Genomic DNA, 14023 nt, shown 5'->3' on the forward strand with positions numbered 1-14023 from the left:
TTATAAGACAGCTAAGGATCTCTAAAATCCTGCTCTTCTTATTGTTCTTTTGCTCTTTTCTGTTGTCAGATTATAAATGTCATTTCTTAAAACTGGGCAAAAATGGAAATGTTTACTAGCTTTATTTTGTGAAATTCAAAGGCAACCAAGTTCCAAAAGATGTAGAGGGTAAGATAGGATGAGTTTACTTGTTTTTTGGATTTAAAGAAATTGTTTTTATAGGTCCATCAGATTTTTTTTGTCATTTTCCTGATAGAGTGAACTCTTACATGATTTTTATCTTCTGGCAAAAAGCTTGAGCAATAATGCTTGGAAAGTAAATAAGAGTAATATATTTCATTATACAGAGAATGATTGCCAAGTTGATTTTTATGACTTTTCCCCCAGTTTTGAAAGCAACATAATCAACTCTTATTGTAGAGGTAGTTATGTTATTACTTTAAAAATATATAGGTGTAGTACACCTGTAGTCCCAGCTACTGGGGTGGTGGGAGGCTGAGGCAGGAAGATCTTTTGAGCTTGGAGAAGTCAAGGCTGCAATGAGCTGTGATTGCACCATTATTTTCCAGTCTGGGTGACAGAGCGAGACACCCTGTCTCTTAAAACAAAACAAAACAAAAGTGGGGGGGAGTGAGAGGTGGGCATCATATTGGACATGTATATATAGGACAATTGTAGAAAAATACTGATTTTTTAGTGATTTAACTCTCCTTTTCTTTTCTTTCTTTTTTTTTTTTTTTTTTTTTTTGGAGACAGAGTCTCACTCTGTCGCCCAGGCTGGAGTGCAGTGGCGGGATCTCGGCTCACTGCAAGCTCCGCCTCCCGGCTTCATGCCATTCTCCTGCTTCAGCCTCCCGAGTAGCTGGGACTACAGGCGCCCGCACCACTGCCCGGCTAATTTTTTGGTATTTTTTAGAAGAGATGGGGTTTCACCGTGTTAGCCAGGATGGTCTCCATCTCCTGACCTCGTGATCCGCCTGCCTCGGCCTCCCAAAGTGCTGGGATTACAGGTATGAGCCACAACGCCCGGCTTAGTGATTTAACTTTTCATGGTTCCATCCATGGGAATTGTTTTCCTTGAATCCCTTGGCTAATAATACAAGTCTAGGAAAGCATATTAAACTTCTTTTAAATTCTTGAGAAAATTATATACATGTGGCTGTTTTCCTTTAGAATGACTGCAAACTCTGAACCCACTTATTAGATTAGATTTAGGCTATTATGATCTCTTTTGGACATTTATTCTAAAGGAGCTGGAAGCTGTAGTGACCTTTATTTTTCCTGGGGATATAGAGCAGCTTAAGATCTTCTCTTTCTGGAACTTATCCTAGATGCTCTATTTTAGCTTTCAGATTGGTTCATTTTTGAGTTAGTTGAAAAAAAAAATTCTCTTTTTGTTTGAACGGTTTTTTGTTTTGTGATTCTTAGGGTTGACCCTGATAGTCCTTTGCACAGTGATCTTCAGATCTTAAAAGAAAAAGAAGGCATAGGAGATATTTTGCTTAACTTATATTTTAAGTTAAGAAAATTGTTATAGGACTCTATATTTTTCTAATGGGGGTGTATATTTGTACAAGTCTTTTAGAAAACAATTTGGTAAAGTGGAAGATACTCATACACTATGGTTCAGGAATCTTGTGAATATTCACTCCACAAGAAATGAGTATGTAGGCACCAGGAGATACAGGAATGTTCAGAGCAGCATCATTTATAATAGCCCTAAACAGAAAATAACCCAAGTGTTCATTCCAAGAAAATGAAGAACTGTGGTATTCATAAAATGGCTTATAGCTATGTGGGACAAGATGGGCAAACCTTGAACACTGTGTTAAGCAAAAGAGACCAGACCCCCAAAACCTATTTTGTACAATTTCCTCTATATAGAGTTCAAAAATAGGCAAAACTAATGTTGGTTAGGGCATACATTCTTAGTGGAGGCAATATCACCTGCAGTGGAGTGAAAATTGGTCCTTACAGTAAAAGAAAATCTTACCTATTATAATGGTCTGCTACCCTCCAAAGGGCCATAGAATATAAACCGACATACAATATATCTGTGATGTTAAAATTCAATGGGGCATGGGGGTAGAATTAGGGAAGAAACTTCTAAAAAGGCTTCGTAGGGAGACAAAAATGAAAAGAAAACTGAGAAACACTTATTTCTGGGTTCATACTTGGGCAGTAAAACTATCAAGAACAAAGAAGTGATTACATAGAGGTTAGGGTAGGGAGTACATCTAGGTGGGAGGTAGGGAGGTGTGAACTGAAAAGGTACATCCGTGGGCTTCTTGGATACTGGCTGGAATATATTTCTGGACCAGGTTGGTGGTTACATGGGCAAATAATTTACAATAACTTGCTAAGATATACCTTAAGGTATATTTTACATACTTTTCTGAATGTACGTGTTACATTTAATAAAGTATTTTTAAGATACTAAAAATAAAGGTTACAAAGGAATAACAATGGAATCTAGAAAAAATATTAATGATCTAATATGGAATCTAGACAAGATGTAATGGTTTAAAATCTATGGCTATATGAGGCATTTTGATGATAAAAACAAAGACATAAAAGAATACTTTGTTGTACTTACTCTAAGGATGGTAGTAGTTTTCTAAAAGCTTCTTACTTAGCTTTTTGTGTGTATATTTTTGCTTGCGGATATATCTTATGATTGAACTTTCTTGAAATGACCCTAATGTCAGTATTTTCTCTCACTTTTGTTATCATAGAAACTGTTGTGGTTGTCAACTGGGTCGTCGTTGCTAATGGCTACTTCTTTATGGATTCATATGGGAGAACGAATGAAGCACGCAGGCCTAAAACAAAAAACAAAACACAAAAAAACCCAGGATGGTATCTTTCTTTTTTAAAACATTAAATCATATGTCCATATGCCCAACAGCAAACTTAAGAAATAGAACCTTTGGCTGGGCATGGTGGCTCACGCCTGTAATCCTAGCATTTTGGGAGACCGAGGCAGGCAGATCACCTGAGGTCAGGAATTCGAGACCAGCCTTGCCAACTTGGTGAAACCCCATCTCTACTAAAAATACAAAAAATTAGCTGGGCATGGTGGTGGGCACCTGTAATCCCAGCTTCTTGGGAGGCTGAGGTGGGAGAATCACTTGAACCCAAGAGGCAGAGGTTGCAGTGGACCGAGATTGCATCATTGCACTCCAGCCTTGGTGACAAGAGAGAAACTCCGTCTCTGAAAAAATGTATGTATAAAAGAAATAGAACCTTATCAGTACCTGTAGTACCTTGTGTACCCCTCCCTTGTCATGTCCTCTTTGGGAGGTATCTTGAAGGGAATATGAAATCTTGACCAGGAAACTGGAGGATTCATGACTGCAGGTGGTGTTTTCATTATTTTTTCCTGCTCTAGACAGAACTTCAGGGAAAGGACGATCTGGGAGGTAAATGGCTGAAATTCAGTTGTATTTGTATTTGTGGCCCATGGCTCCTGATACCAGAAAGAAGGGCCTTTTCTGGGGTTGGAGTATTTCTTAAGAGACCTGGGAAGAATGTGATTGCCTTGAGCTAACTGACCTTCTGAAGAGGACCTTAAACTGAATTGCCAAGTTGTTAGTATCGGGATTCACAGACTTTGGAGAACAGCAGGTATGACTCGGAAAGATGTACAGGAAGGAGCCAGAACAATATATATTTATGGCCTCTGATGTCCACAATGACAACTTGAGCATCATGAATACTAAGCAAAATGGAACTTGAGATAAAGTGTAACACAACGATGGGAATGAGGGCAGGAGAGAATACGACTTGGTCAGCAACTTGGTAAATCCAACTTGCTGTGTTTTTAAGGAAGTTGTTGCCTGATGTTACAGGCAACATCAGAATTACTGAATTGAATTCTGAGGTAGTACTTTAAGAAGGGTCTATTTAGATAAGTTTAGGTTCATTTAGAGAATAATAGCCAGGGTTGGGAAGAGATTCTATTCTGTGTCCTAGGATAGCTGATGAAATTGTGGATTTGGAGAGGAAAACATGGGGGTTCGTGATAGCTCGTCTTCAACTATTTGAAGGAGTATGTATATGGAAGCATTAGTTTTAATTTGTTTTTGGTGAAGACAGGGCATAAAACTAGAACTAATAAGTCAAATTACAAAGAGGTGATTTTCAACTCAATATAAGTAAGTGACTTGTGCTATTTAGACCCATCTGGTGATGTAGTCTTTGAAAAACAGTATGTTCTTCATCCTTAAGAATAACTTAGAAGGCTGAGATGTTAAATGGGAAGTCAGATAACTTCATGAGATTTTTGTAGAGCCTGAGAGTCTGGTTCAGAGTTAATATATACTAAGGTAACTCAAACTTCATTTTAACAGTCACCCTCAACATTTTTCCCCTCCCTGAAGAACTCTTTTTATTTCTGTAAGATCTGGATTCCTGAGTTCCAGGGTACAGAGTTTATGGAATAGAGTCCCCAGGTTTTGATATAGGAGAGTTATTCTGAACTGTTTAAAATTAATTAAATAATCCATAATCAATTAATGGGTTTATAGTCACTCTTTAGGGATTCATGTATTTAAAGATCTAAATAATAGTAGGTTAAATGAAATTGTACTTTACTAAGCTTTACATCACCCTCTATAATTTCCCTTATGTCTGTTAAATTATAGATAAAAGGTGAGCTACTTTATTGAAAGTAGATTATAGTAACGGTCATTAAGTTGGTATCTTGCGTCATTAAGTTGGTATCTTGTGGATAATCTTGCATTTCTATTGTAAGCTAGAAAAGGATTTCCTCTTATCTTTCATTTTCTGTCTTATCTTCCTCTCTTCATATATTTTTATCAAGTCTGATGATGTTTGTCTTTTAATTGGATCAATTAGTTATTGCTGATACTTGGGTTCAAGTCTACCATCTTATTGATGATTCATTTGTATTTGTTTTTCTTGCTTTTTGCTCCATTTTGTCTTTCTTTTAGATTTTTTAAGACTCTAGTTTTCTACCTCTGTCAGCATAGTTCTTATTCTTTTTTATTACCCTACAGTTACAATATGTCTTTGATGTGTCAAAGTCTAATATAAACTTGTAAATTCATATTTTTTTGTTTTTCTTGTTGGTACAAGGACCTTACCACACTGTGAGTTCATGTCCTTTCACCTAAATATTTGCTGCTGTTGTCAAGTATTTCAAGTCTATATTTATCTAAAACCCTACACATAATTGTATAATCAATATTCACTTAGATCCACATGCATATTTGCTCTTTTTCATGCTCTTTACTCTCCACATTTTCACTGAGGATCCTCCTTTTCCTTTCTGAAAATATCCTTTAGTATTTTCTTTAGTGTGAGTCTACAGATAGAAAAATTCCTTTATTTTTTTTTATTATTGAAGAGTATTTTCATTAAGTGTAAATTTCTAGGTTGGCAGTTTGCTTTATTCAGCACCTTGAAGATATCATTCTCTCATGCTAGCTTGCATTATTTCTCTCGAAGTGGTGGTTAAATCTTGTGAAGTCTTTGATCAGTTTTGGAAAATTCTCCGCAACTGTATCTTCAGCTATTGCTTCTGTCCCATTCTTTTTTTTCTTCCAGAGCTCTACGTATGTGATAAACTTTTCAATATGTTGTCTTTTATTTTCTCCATTTTCTGCCTTTTTGTCTTTCCGACCTTTTTCCAGTTTACTGAATCTCTCTTCCACTAGGTTACTGCTTGGTTAAACTTATCCATTAAGTTATTAATTTCAGTTGTGATAGTTCTAAATTGCATAATTTCATACGGTTCATTTTTATAATTTGCATTTCTCTGCCAGGTTTTCAGTCTTGACCTGTCTTTCCTTGATCATGTTCAGCAGAGTTCTTTTAAAGTGTGTCTGCAAAGTCTGTTATCTCAATTCCTTGTGGTTTTGTGTCTGTTGTTTACTTCTCTTGTTTTCTGTTATGTCATCTTTCAGTCTCATGTGGCTTTTTATTTTTAGTGATAGACATTATATATGAAAAATTGTAGAACTGATTTGAAGCCTTGGATGATATTCTTCTCCAGCGAGGATTTACATTTGCCCCTGCCAGGGGCTTGGAAATTAGCAACCCGGGATTGTCTCATCCAATCAGGGATTGAGATGATTAAAGCTGGCCATCATTTCCTGTTAGGGCAATTTGCAGTTAGTTCTTCAGGGTCCCAACCTAAGGAGCGGGAGACTTAGCAGGGCCCCTCCTCAGTGGACGCTGAGCTCCAGTGTTTATCTCCCTGTGAGCTCTGTGAGGCTGTGTGTTCTAGCTCAACTTTTTAACCTCTTTCTTGTCTCTTCTGTCATTGGAAGAAAACCCAAGGGGGAAAAAGAAGACCCTGTTCTCTGGTGTTCCCTTTTCTCAGCCATGTAATCATTATGTTTTGTCCACCTCTCTAGTTCTCAGTCAGAAGATTGATCTAAATTACCTAGTCTATCCTTATTGGAATGGTTCCTTTATATAGTTCTATTGAAGTGGAACCACTTCATGTGTTTCATAAGTTTACAATAACACTGTTCTGTTTGGGCCTGATTTTAACTTCATTTTTATTTGCTTTGGTTTTCATTTCATTTGTTTTTTGGTACTAAGTTTACCTTTATGACTCTCACCCTTTATCTGATAATAAATGTACATTTTCTTTTATAGTTTCTTTTAAAATCTTCTAAATAGTGTAGCATTAAGGATGTTCTTAAAAGTAATTAAACTTATTTATTTGCTTTTTAGGATAACTTTCCAGTTGATCCTCCATTTGTTTGAGTGGTGTTACCTGTTCTCTCAGGAGGGTAAGTGTAAGTGATTAATTTATCTTTATTTTTTTATTTTTTAATTTTTTTAATAGAGATGAGGTCTCACTATGTTGCCCTGGCTGTTCTTGAACTGCTGGGCTCAAGCGATCCTCCCACCTTGCCCTCCCAAAGTGTTGGGATGACAGGCATGGGCTGCTGTGCCTGGCTTATTTATTATTATTATTTTTAACTTAGTGTGCACCAGAATTCATGTGGAGAGCTAGTCCCAGTGTTTCTGATTCAGTAGGTCTGTGGTGGGACCTGACCATTTACATTTTTTAGAAGTTACCAGGTGAAGTTGATGCTATTGATCTGGGGCCCACATCTGGAACCATTATAAAGCATTATGTTGCTGATAGGTAGAGTTTTTAGTGACTCATATATATACACACACACACACACACATATATACACACGCACACATACACGTATATATATACACATACCTTTTTGTCATAAAAACCAAGTGTTTTTCAAATGTAAATTGTGATTGGGGGTTTAGAGAATGTTACGATTACAGAGTGGTCCCCACATGCCTGTGATCCTAATTATACTTCTAGGAATCATTATGGGAAATCTCATAGATGTAAGGAGCTGGCTAATTACCTCTAGAGGTGATAGTTGCAGTTTAGTAGAATCCAATGGTAATTGTCTTGCAGTTTTACTGAAGTTTGTATTGCTTCTTTTTTGTGGTTGGAAGTCTTACGGAAGTGGGGAAAAGATCGCAGTTTGCTAGGTTAGTTATGAAATGTTCTGTAGACCCTCAAAGTATGAGCAATTTAAAGTAACTTGAGGATTTTGAAACACTCAGTTGACTAATTCAATTATGTGACTTAATCTACATTATGGTGATTAAAATCTAAATATATCCAGCCCTTACTTTGATGATTTCTATGGTTGAGATAGTAATAGTTGCATTTATGGTAAAAATATGAGTGACTATTTCAGACTTCAGAACTTTCTCCAGAAGAGCTTTGTTCCCACAGTTATTTTTAGTTGTATTTGCTTTACATGCTTATATATGTGTTTTGGGGGCTAACATCAAGAATCATTTCTGTATAATCAGAATATGTATTAACTGTGGTGTTGATACTACAGAATAGTTATCTGGACGTTATATCCATCTGTAAAAGCTCAGAGAGACAAAAAGTGTTTTTTCCTTTTTTTAAACCCTTAATATTACATATGGATGTGCTGAGTTCATTTTGAGTTCTACCACACAGTAAAGTAATATTGTTTTATTCATTCATTCATTCATTCATTGAGGCAGAGTCTTGCTGTGTTGCCCAGGCTGAAGTGAGTGGTACAATCACAGCTCACTGGAACCTCTGCCTCCCAGGCCCAAGCCATCCTCCCACCTCATCCTCCTGAGTAGCTGGGACCGCAGGCATATGCCACCATGCCCAGCTAATTTTTGTATTTTTCATAGAGACAGGGTTTTACCATGTTGCTCATGTTGGTCTCGAATTCCTGGGCTAAAGCAATCCATCCTGCTCAGACTCACAATGTGTTAGGACTATGGGTCTCAGCAACTTTACCCGACCCAATACTGTTTGTTAAAAATTTTTTATTTATTTACTTCTCTTTTGCTTTTCTGTTTTTCTTTTAATTTTAAATTTCTATTTTTCTCAATATTGTTTTTAAAGAGTTCACTTACCTGACACCTGCAGCCTAATCTTTGCCATATCTACCAAAATGTTCTGTGAGTGCCAATATAGTGGTATGTTAATGTATATTTGTTTTGTGGGGATTTCAAGATTTGGGGGAAGCCAGGTTCAAAATGTCTTTTACCAAAGGACTTCTTGGAACCTTAATGCTATTTTCTATTTTTCCCAAATTTGTTTAATAATGTTCCTGACAGCATCTCAGAGGATGGTGTCCTCTGGCTTACTCTCTGGGAAATGCTGCTCTGTTGGCAATCCAGAGTTCTGAGTGATTCCCGTGTGTTTTCTTCCGCAGAGGAGAAAATGCTAAAGTGACCTCTTAGTGGGCAGATGTTGCAGGTTTCCTTTTGACAGATTGTTACAAAGTTGATCACAAATATACTATTACGGTGAGTGGCAGTCCCAGGTTGGGTGTGAAGCAGAGTTGTTTAGAATTGTGTCCTGTTTTATTTTGTTACCTTTAGAGCTTCTCTAGACTGTTTTGGTTTAGGCAGTGAAATTGCTATAAAAAGTACTTCTCTTGACATAAAACCTCATGGTCAGTTTTGGAAGTTGAATGTTGGGTAACCCAACCAAATACTTATGTATACAAAATAAACACAAGGCTGAAAAATACTAAACGTTTAACCTTTGTGTCTCTTGCTCACCACACCAGCCTTTTACTTGTTACCAGGCCATAGTTCTTTTGTTTTTCATAGGTGAATGTCAAAATGTCTTTTTAATGAAGCCCTTACTGACTGGGGAGAAAAGACATAAGTATTGTGCTTCAGTTTATGTGGTGGTTTATACAATTGTGTATGTTGACTCAGTATTCCCATAAGCATGGGAAAAGGAAGACAGGTTATTTTTTTGTTCAGAATCTTATTTGAGAGAGAAAAAAGATCAAGGAAAATATTTGCACAAAAATCTGTAAATTCAGGATAAATGTATGAAAACATTTAAAACTGTGATTATAAAATGGACCAGCATAGGTTTTCAACTTTTTGTTGTAAGAATCCCAAGAATGTAAGTTTGCGATCTTAGTATACCACCTAGAAGCGAGACAAATGCATGAAGTTATGAATCATGCCATTTTTAGTTTTAAAATCTGTTCCATGGTTTCTTCATTGATTGTTTTTTGCCACAGTGTGTTATGGTTCTTATTATTTGGATGAATAATTTGAATAATAAGTCAGCTTGTGACCTAGCCAAATAAATCTTCTGATTCCTGGTAAAGTGTTTTTCATGATACCAAATGCCAGCTATATAAGAGGAGATTAAAAGTACTAAGTACTCTGAGTACTCCATTGATTATCAAATGCTAACCATGGGCCAGGCACGGTGGTTCACACCTGTAATCCCAGCACTTTGGGAGGCCAAGGTGGGCGGATCACTTGAGGTCAGGAGTTCAAGACCAGCCTGGCCAAGATGGCAAAACCCCAGAAATGAACTTGGTGTGTGCAGGCGGTTGTGCTTGACACTATTGTTTGTAACAGTATGATAGGGATGACTTCAGTGTCCACCAACAGGAACTGGTTAAGTAAACTGTGGTCCATCCAAATGATGCATACTGTGCAGCTGAAAAGAAGAATGAGAAAGACTCTGCACTCACGTAGAAGAACTCAGATTGATGGTGTGTGTGTTTTAAAAGGAAGAAGGAATGGTATCGTATGTGTGGTATGCTACTTTTTGTGTTGAGAGAGAAGAGTAGAATAGGAATATACATGTGTATTTGGAAAGATAAATTCTGAAATGATATATAAGAAACCAATTAAAAGTGTTTGGCTGTGGAAGGAGAATAAGACTCTGAATGGGATTTTGCCACATACTTTTGTAGATAGTTACATTTAGAAATTTTCTGAACAATATGTACACATGACCCTTTTAAAAATAAGTGAATGAAGGAATGAAGTAGGATTATGAGAAAGAGATAAGAAAAAAGGATCTAAGGGGCTGACCATCTTTTTAGTACCCAGTGAATACTAGTATGTAACAATAGCAGAAAAATTGGAAGAGTAACCCCAGGAGGGTAGGGAGTCAGCCTTTCCTTTGTCTTTTCCTCAATTTCATATATTAACATATATTCTGAGAACAGTAAAACAATTTGAAATAAAAATGTCTCCAGATCTCTTAAAATAAAAGGAAGATGGGCAGCTTTATGTAGTGCACTTCCCACAAATGGGCTGGTTTCCCTCAAGAGGCAGGAGTTCTAGCCTACTTGGGATACATACGGGAGGAAAAATAAGAAAAAGAAAAGAGATTTAAAGATAAATAAATGAAAATAACACTTCTCCCTGATTATAAAGGAAATCACATTCTTTTTGTAATAATTTGGATGACAAATATTAAGAAAAATCTTTAATTTGCCACTCAAAACATTCTGGTTTGTTGTTTTTTATACTTTTTATACATGTAAATATTTTCAAAAGTAGAATCATATTAGATAGTCTTTTGCCACTTACTATATTTTGGGCATACTTCTGTGACAGGAAATATATCCTAGCATCATCATTTTTAATAGCTGGATGTATATTAAGTTTATCATTGCCGCCGCAGAGGTGAATTTTCTTATATATACATTTTAATGGAGTCGAGCAAGCGTTTTTGGACTGAATTCATAGAAGTAGAATTTCTGGAGGGTAATAATTTTGAGGGTCTTTAATAGAAATTTTCAAATTATCTTCCAGGAAAAGTGTCTCAGTTTATACTCCCACCAACAGGAACAGAGCTCCAGGTTCCCCCTTCCATTTGTCATCTTTAGGCCTTTATACAGAAAATATCATTGTTTTCATGACATTTCTTTGATTTCTAGTGCTTTTGAATCTTCGTTGTATACCTATTGGCCATTTTTATTTTTGTGAGAAGTGACTGTTTCTCCATTGCCCATTTTCTGTTGAAAATCATTTGTTTTTGTTTGTGTTTTTCTGAGTAATTTAAAATATTTCTTTACAGACTAAAGGTACAATCCTTTTATTTGTCATTGAGGTTACTAAAACTTTCTCCCAGTATGTAATTTGTTATTTCTTTCTATTTTTCTTTTCCTTCTTCCTTCCCTTCCCTTTCCTTTCCTTTTTTTCCTTTCCTTTCTTTTCCTTTTCTTCTTTTCTTTTATCTTTTGTTTCCTTCTTTCCTTCCTTTTTTTCTTTTCTTCCTTTCTTTCCTTTTCCTTCCTTCCTTCTTCCTTTCCTTTCCTTTCTTTTCCTTTTCTGTTTCCCCCTTCTTCCTTCCTTCCTCCCTCCCTCCTTCCATTCCTTCCCTCCCTACCTCCCTCCCTCCCTTCCTTCTTTCTTTCTTCCTCCAAACTCCAAAGTCACATTTCACTTAATTTTTATCCTGCCAAATTTGAAAGCATTTTAACTTAGTGATTTTAGTGTAAACAGGAGCAGGAGAAAATGTAATTATCTAGGTCTCGCTCTGTCACCCAGGCTGGAGTGCAGTGCCATAATCATAGCTACTAGAGCCTCGAACTCCTGGGAAGAAGCAATTTTCCCACCTCAGCCTGCCAAGTAGCTAGCATGACAGGTCTGTGCCGCAACGCCCAGCTGTTTTTAAAATTTTTTTTGTAGAGATGAGAATTCCCTATGCTTCCCAGGCTTGTCTTGAACTCTTGACTTCGAGTAATCTTCCCACCTTGGCTTGTCAGAGTGCTGGGATTACAGGTATGAACTACTGCTCCCGGCCAAGAATTGTTTTGTTTGTCACTAGTGTTCTTGATATCTTCTCATATTTGAGGTTTTGGTGCTAGTGCTGAAGTATTACACTCACCATCCAAGGTTTACAGGACTTTTGTTTTAATAAGGAATAGATGGAACTGTTCCGCATCTTTTTAGTTCTGCATCTTTGCAGGTATACATAATGTGCCTACCAGGACTCTGCTTTATATCCATTGAAAGCAAGAAGTAATACAGTAAAACTGCCTGGCTAGAGGCTTTGAAGGAATGGAGTGTTCTGGTTGAATTCTATTAACTTGGAAGTATGAAGGTGAAAAAATTTCAGAACTTAATTTTCCTTTGGATGCAATTTGAAAATATAGCCAATGATTCCACTTTTCTTCTCTAGTAAGTTTGGACCTTCTGATCTACTTGGTGTTTTATTATAGAACTCCTAGTGTGCCTGAAACTTAGATTGTGAAGATACTTTTTTAAAACTTTAGCTGTGAGAGGATGTAAATGGTTTTCTATAAGGCTGGATGAGAACTAATACTTCTACATATACTTTTTAGACTGAACTTCTGATTGCCACTTGTTTTCTTTTGGAACTCATGAAAATAAAACACATTGGATGGAGGGTGGGAGTAGGAAGGAGAGTTATGTGTTTTAATTGCATGCCATTGTTTCATATCGAGACACAACATAGAGTATCCCTGGCTTTTGACATACAGAAGGAAACACATTTTTCTACCTGCTGTATGGCAGAGGTCCCTGAACACCTGGAGGGATGACTGCAGCACAAATTGCTGAGCCCTACTCCAGAGTTTCTGATTCACCAGTTCCAGGGTAGGGCCTGAGAATTTGCACTTATGAAAAGTTCTCAGGTGCTGCTGGTGCTGCTAATCCAGAGACTACATTACTGAGAACCACTCTTGTCTACTAACTGTAAATTGTAGAACTCTAAACAAAAGCTTCGTTTGGTCTGGGATAAGAAGCACATAGATTATGGAGCAAATCATGAAAGACTCAACCCTTGATCCCAGCCTTGTGTGAACTCCAGGTACCAGTTAATACACAGTGACATAACACAGTTCTTGGTTTTCGTGATTGCAAGTCATAGCCAAGTATCACGTGAGAAATTCAGTTTTCTTTGCAAGGCTTAGAGAGGCCAGGTGATTCTAGAAAAATGGGCCTTGTATTTGTTTTAAACCAGTAAAGAGCTTTGAGTGCTTATTAAATTGAAAGCTTTTAAAATTTATTTCATATTGTATTGTATTTCTTTTGAGATGCAGTCTTGCTCTGTCACCCAGGCTGGAGTGCAGTGGCGTGAGACTTGGCTCACTGCAACCTCCGTCTCTTGGGTCCAAGTGATTCTCCTGCCTCAGCCTCCCAAATAGCTGGAATTACCGGCACTCACCACAACACCTGGCTAGTTTTTGTATTTTTAGTAGAAATGGGGTGTCACCATGTTGGCCAGGCTGGTCTCGAACTCCTGACCTCAGATGATCCACCCGTCTCAGGTTCCCAAGGTGCTGGGATTACAGGCTTGAGCCTCTACACCTGGCCCAAAACCTTTGTGTTTTTCCAGATATTAAACATGCTTCTTGTTTGAGAAAAAATCTTAACAATAACGTAGGCGAGTAAGAGAAACGTTTTTCCAAAAAAGAGAAATCATTGTGATTATTTTATTTTATTGAATTATAAAATAGTTGAATAATATAGTCTGCTTCATTAATCATCAAGCATGTTATGGATTTTCCATTTTTATAAGATCTGTATCTCAGTTCAGGTAATACTGGTAATTTTTGTACTGTATTTGAAGATAAAAATATAGGCCAAAATCATAGACCTTGCATAGAAGCTAGGTAATGAAGACAGCTCTAGAGGAACACATAGATACACACACACAGACACACATCTATATATAAAGTATGCACACATATATTTTTTAAAGTTTTAA

This window comes from Theropithecus gelada, chromosome 7b, assembly GCF_003255815.1.
Source record: "Theropithecus gelada isolate Dixy chromosome 7b, Tgel_1.0, whole genome shotgun sequence".
NCBI classification, from domain to species: Eukaryota; Metazoa; Chordata; class Mammalia; order Primates; family Cercopithecidae; genus Theropithecus; species Theropithecus gelada.